The sequence below is a fragment of the Cyprinodon variegatus genome, unplaced genomic scaffold, assembly GCF_000732505.1.
Source record: "Cyprinodon variegatus isolate N-32 unplaced genomic scaffold, C_variegatus-1.0 Scaffold18, whole genome shotgun sequence".
NCBI classification, from domain to species: domain Eukaryota; kingdom Metazoa; phylum Chordata; class Actinopteri; order Cyprinodontiformes; family Cyprinodontidae; genus Cyprinodon; species Cyprinodon variegatus.
In genome coordinates, this window is record NW_015150471.1 from 336424 (window position 1) to 341745 (window position 5322).

At 41.2% G+C, this 5322-nt stretch overlaps 1 protein-coding gene across 5 annotated transcripts in view; it reads right to left on the minus strand.

Annotated features, from left to right (window-relative positions):
- The window catches only part of tanc2 (tetratricopeptide repeat, ankyrin repeat and coiled-coil containing 2), a 322680-nt gene that overhangs the window by 225721 nt on the left and 91637 nt on the right, over positions 1-5322 (minus strand). The gene's annotated exons all lie outside the window — the stretch shown is intronic.

The following is a 5322-nucleotide window of genomic DNA, read 5'->3' on the forward strand; positions in this document are numbered from 1 at the left end:
CAAAAAAGTACTCCAGAGTGTTGTTCAGCATGGGGGTGAGTAGAAAATGAAGGCTAATCATGTTTTGTGTGTACTATTCCTTTAATACCTGCAGCATGTTGTGGGAGCTAATAGCCTGGGTTCTGCTCAGGTATTCATTGTTTGCTTCCATAGCAGCCTTAGATTTGCCTGCATCGCTGGCTGGTGTTTGTCTCACCTTTCTCTTGACAATGATTCCCTAAAAAGGTTTAGGTCAGGTTGCTTTCCAGGCCAATCAATTTCAACAAGAAATTGATTTTCTTTTAAAAAAGAGGAGTAGGAATCTCTTAGCAACAGTTGCTACATTCGCATGGACGCTAATAATCAGACCGAAGGCCTGATGAGACCCATCCATCCATCCATCCATCCATCCATCTTACTCCGCTTATCCGGGGTCGGGTCGCGGGGGCAGCAGCTTAAGAAGGGAGGCCCAGACTTCCCTCTCCCCAGCCACTTTTTCTAGCCCCTCAGGAGGAACCCCAAGGCGTTGCCAGGCCAGCCGAGAAACATAGTCCTTCCAGCGGGTCCTGGGTCTTCCCCGGGGCTCCCCCTGGTAGGACGTGCCCGGAACACCTCACCAGGGGGGTGTCCAGGAGGCATCCTAACCAGATGCCCGAGCCATCTCAACTGGCTCCTCTCGACGTGAAGGAGCAACGGCTCTACTCTGAGTCCCTCCCGGATGACCGAGCTTCTCACCCTATCTCTAAAGGGAGAGCCCAGACACCCTACGGAGGAAACCCATTTCGGCCGCTTGTATCCGCGATCTGATGAAACCAAAAATGTTTAATGTCAAACTGAAGATTCTTCGGTCCGATTGGACAAAAACAATTTTCGGAGCACCTATATGGATTTTTGGAGTGAAATCATGTCCACTCCGCTTGTCTGGATTATAGGGAACATCCTTCAGATGTTTACCCTCTACCTTTAGGTACTATATTTACTAACCAGCATTTGTAACCACAAAAGGCTCAAACACAACCTTACCAGGCCAGACTGATTTTGTCCATCAGGCTTTAACATTGATTCATCAGCCGCTTCCTTCAAATAAATTTACTGACTTTATGGATAAAACAGATTTGTCTGTTTTCTTTGCCCGATTGGACAAAATGCACCATTAAACACCCCAGGTAATGTGCTTTAATATATCCACGTTAAAACTATCAGTTTTGCTTTATCTGGCTTGAAGTCAATTTCTGTCAATTTCCCCAAAACTTTTGAATAATTTGCACATTCCTCTTAAAGTTCTTTGGTTAATTAAAATAGCGTACCTTCCACTTGACTTTCCATACTTTCCATTCTCATGATAGAATACAGCCCCTCGGTTGCTGTCAAACTGGACTAAAAGTGATGGACATTTTGGCTTCAGATGCTTTCATTATATAAGGAAAATTAATTTACCTTTTTAGTGCTTGACAAACAAATCACTGTGAAGGACTGGTGAAAGGAAACATGACTCGTTCCCATCTCTATCTCTGTCTAAACTCTATAATCAATACTACATGTGGCCGCTTTGGGCCACAATGCGCAGAATCACAGGTGGTTTACATCTTTTGCACCATAAAGCCAAAAACCAGAATTACTGAGTGTTAGAAATATTTTATTTATACTCTTACTTTGTTTGTGTTTCATGGCTTGTGTTCTAATGAACTATTATGATGTATAATGAGTGATTCATCTTTTATTAACTCTTGCTTAAGATTGTTCCAGATAAAGATCATGCAACGGACGGGTTGTGAAAGTGGCCTGAACAGCCTCTATCACACGTTTCTTCTAAACATGTGTTCTTGGAACAATTCAATTGTAAAACAACCACATGCTTTGTTTTAACATATGTGCTGAGGTTTAAAGTAAGATCCTTTTGTTTCCCTTCCCCTTAGTTAAACCTCAGCTGGTGTAATTAGGGACATCCCCTTTTCTTCAATAAATGGCGAGGAGAAAGCTGAAGACTGCAGAGTGGGGTGGATATTGTAAACTCTGCAGTCTCTTCCTACTCTCCTCGTGAGTAACTAAATTAATTGTCTCTGTGCCTTCTTTCTTTCCCTGTATGTATGTATGATGTTTTATGTACTTAGACCTGACACTGAGGGAAAAAGAAAAACTGGAACAAATTAAAAAGTGACTCATGCCATCTTTCTCACATCAAATGCATGATCCCTGAGAAGGACGTGCTACACTCGGACTATTTTGATGATTGTGATTCGAATGTGATTCAAAAAGCAGCTGAGTACCATCAGCAGCAGTGAGTGCGGCTTATTGCAGCAGATAACACACTCAGCTACATTGTTCTTTTTTATCCTGCAGTTAGCTTTAAAAGTGTAGAGTCTTTGCAGTTAGCTTCGGAGTGCAATGGTGCGTTGACATAAGTAGGTACGTCCAAACTAAGAAGATCAGGAGTTGGCTCCTTAAAGAAACACTAGTGAGTCTGGCAGATTTATGCTCTCAGGCTTCACCTGTTGTAATTGGATGTAACACTCTGTCATAAAGATTGTCTGCACACTGCTGTGCTTACATCAGTGGCCTTCTATATACTGTTTAGGTGTTGGTGGCTTGTAGGCATGAGAACCGGCGAGATATGGGGGCAAAGTTTTTGGCATCTTTGGTAAAAATGTGCAATATTCAGTATTCAAATACAATCTTACACTGAGAAAAATCAAGAAAACTAAACTGTGGCATACCGCTATGTTTTTGTATTCTCTTATCTTTGTTTTTTTTTTTTAATCAATCCACTGTCTTTCACCCCATTTGACCCAAGGCTATTCCTCATTGCCTATTGTAACCCATGTGCACTATGGGTAATCAGCTAATTTGGAAAAGGCCCAACAGCTGACACGCCTAGTTAACATAATCCAGAGATTCTACATACCCTAGTAGGGAATGGCTCCCAGTAGAGTTACTAGAGTGGGTGGGATATGCTGATACAAAACAAAAGGCTTCGACCCTTACAATGATTTATGAGAGGTGGGGGGGACAGGAACAGATCTGAACCAGAATGTGGAGAGCAGGTCTTGTGGGCTTTTTCTGTTTTGGACAAATAACCCAAAAAGGAAAAGAAGCCCAATTAAAATCCACAAGTTTAAAAATGAAAAAAGTCAGATTTCCAGTTAATGATTCCTATAAGAGAAATATTTCCCAGAATACTCATATAACTTCCAATATACACTGATGAGCAGGTTTTTTTAGATCGCATAGATTTATCCAAAGCAATATATCCTCTTCCCTCCATAAAAGACATTTCATCCCAGCCCTGTGTGTCCCATAACATCATCAGTGACCCCTCACACCCCCAGCATTCGATGCAGGACCAGTAGATTCAGAATCACCTTCTTCCCCACCACCATCAGACAGCTGAACTGCTGAAAAAACGCTAAATCATGTCACATAATGCCAGTTGCCACCATGTTTTTGTCTTCCACAATGTTTACATTTGATCACTGCTGCACTTTAAGAAAATGGAAATGTCAAGAGAGCTGTAAAAATGAAATTCTGTCTATAAATGTTGTCTAAATCTGAAAAGAAACCAGACATTCATAACATTAACAGGGACCCCAGGACGTTTGTAGAGAAAATAGGCCCATAGCATGATACATCTTCTACCGTACATACAACAGCTGAATGGTTTGAAGCCAAAAAGATCATCCATGCTGTTATCTGACCATAGGCTGCCATCGACTCTCACAGACGACTGCTGGAGCTCCCAAGTTTTCACATTCCCAATTTAGAAAGACTGGTCCTTCAGTGGAAGAGCATGGACACTGTAAGAAGGGCGTATGTGCATCATGAAGTTCCACTGAAGCATAATGATGAGCCCATAAGTGCCTCACACTCTCCACGAGACATCAGAAAGCCACTTCTGACACTCTGGTCTCATCGGCTCTCTCTCAGCCCCCACACCCCCTCCATGCTCCGTCTACAGTCTGAGTGGTCTTTGACCTTCACTGTAACAATGCTTTTGTTCCCAAAGTTACCCAGACGAGGTCACAGGTGCCGACTGATGAGGTCTGGAGTTTCAGTGACCAAGTCATCCACCTTCACCATCGACCGGTAAATTGATTCTGACCCCAAAACGGACATAACTTGTCCCCTTTCTTTTTAGTTTGCAGGAAGACATCTGAGGCTATGATAATAGAAGCGTATTATTCTCCTGCAGACAATGGAGAGGATAGTAAACATGCAAAAAAGAAATGCTGATGAGTGTCAGTTTGTTATTATTAAGGCTATTTTCTCATTTTATGTGAGCAACTTAAACTCTCCTTTGGACGAGTTTATCAACATAGCACCATTACTGTGATAGGACAGTTGTGTTGGTTCACAGTTACCAAGGCAACGCAGTATAAAGGCACCTCAGGATGTCAACAGCTGAAGGGTGGAAGTTAAATGACACATTGCAGAGAAGCTGAAGAAGGTCATAGACATTAGTCTGTTGTTCTTAGTAACCAAAAGGTCAAAGCTTCACTTTGACAGCTCAGAATCCTACTGACAAACTCTTTAAGGGAATCATGCAACAAATAGGTTATTGAAGCAGAGCATGATATATCAGAAAGTTCATAAATGTTGTTTACTGTGCATGAATTCTAAATCGGCTCTAATTTTGTTGATCTTTGTCTCCAGCCAGCTGTCCTTTTAAATATATTTAAAGTTGTGCTGCTCAGGAGTTTTCCAGACGGTCTAAAGATGTTTGATGATTGTTCAATATTCTTTAAACCATTTTCTGTAAAATTCAAAGCAGAACGTTTCTTCAGCAGATGAAAAGTGTGTAAAAGTGAAATCATAAAGAGAGAGAAAAGAAAATCCAGAACCAAGACTCGACAAGGCCTGGATGATGAATCACCCTTCGGTTGATCATCCACTATAAATATAGAAGCTTTCAGCCAATTGCCCTTTGGAGATCATCTGGCTGGACCGTTTTCTGCCCGTTATCTTTAAGGTCTTTATGCATTCCCCTAAAGAAACTGCAAACACCTACATCTTTATACCAGTTCCTAACTTTCACGTATTTTCAGTAGCCTAGAGAATGATTAATCAAGATTACTGATTCCCTGGTAGCCGGCTGATGCAGATTACAGATTTATGCAGATTATTTCTAATCAAAGGTTTGTCTAAATCTTTAACCAAGTGATTCTGATTTTCCTTTAAGAGCTAAAATACAATAAAAGTTGAAGTATTCAGAATGTTTTTGTCCATCCTTCCTGCCACGATATCAGGAACAGATGCAACATGGCACAGCGAATCAGAGGAGATTATTACTGTTTCACAAGTTTGACTATATAAAGACGGACATTTTAAATATTACTTTTCTGCTAGTGA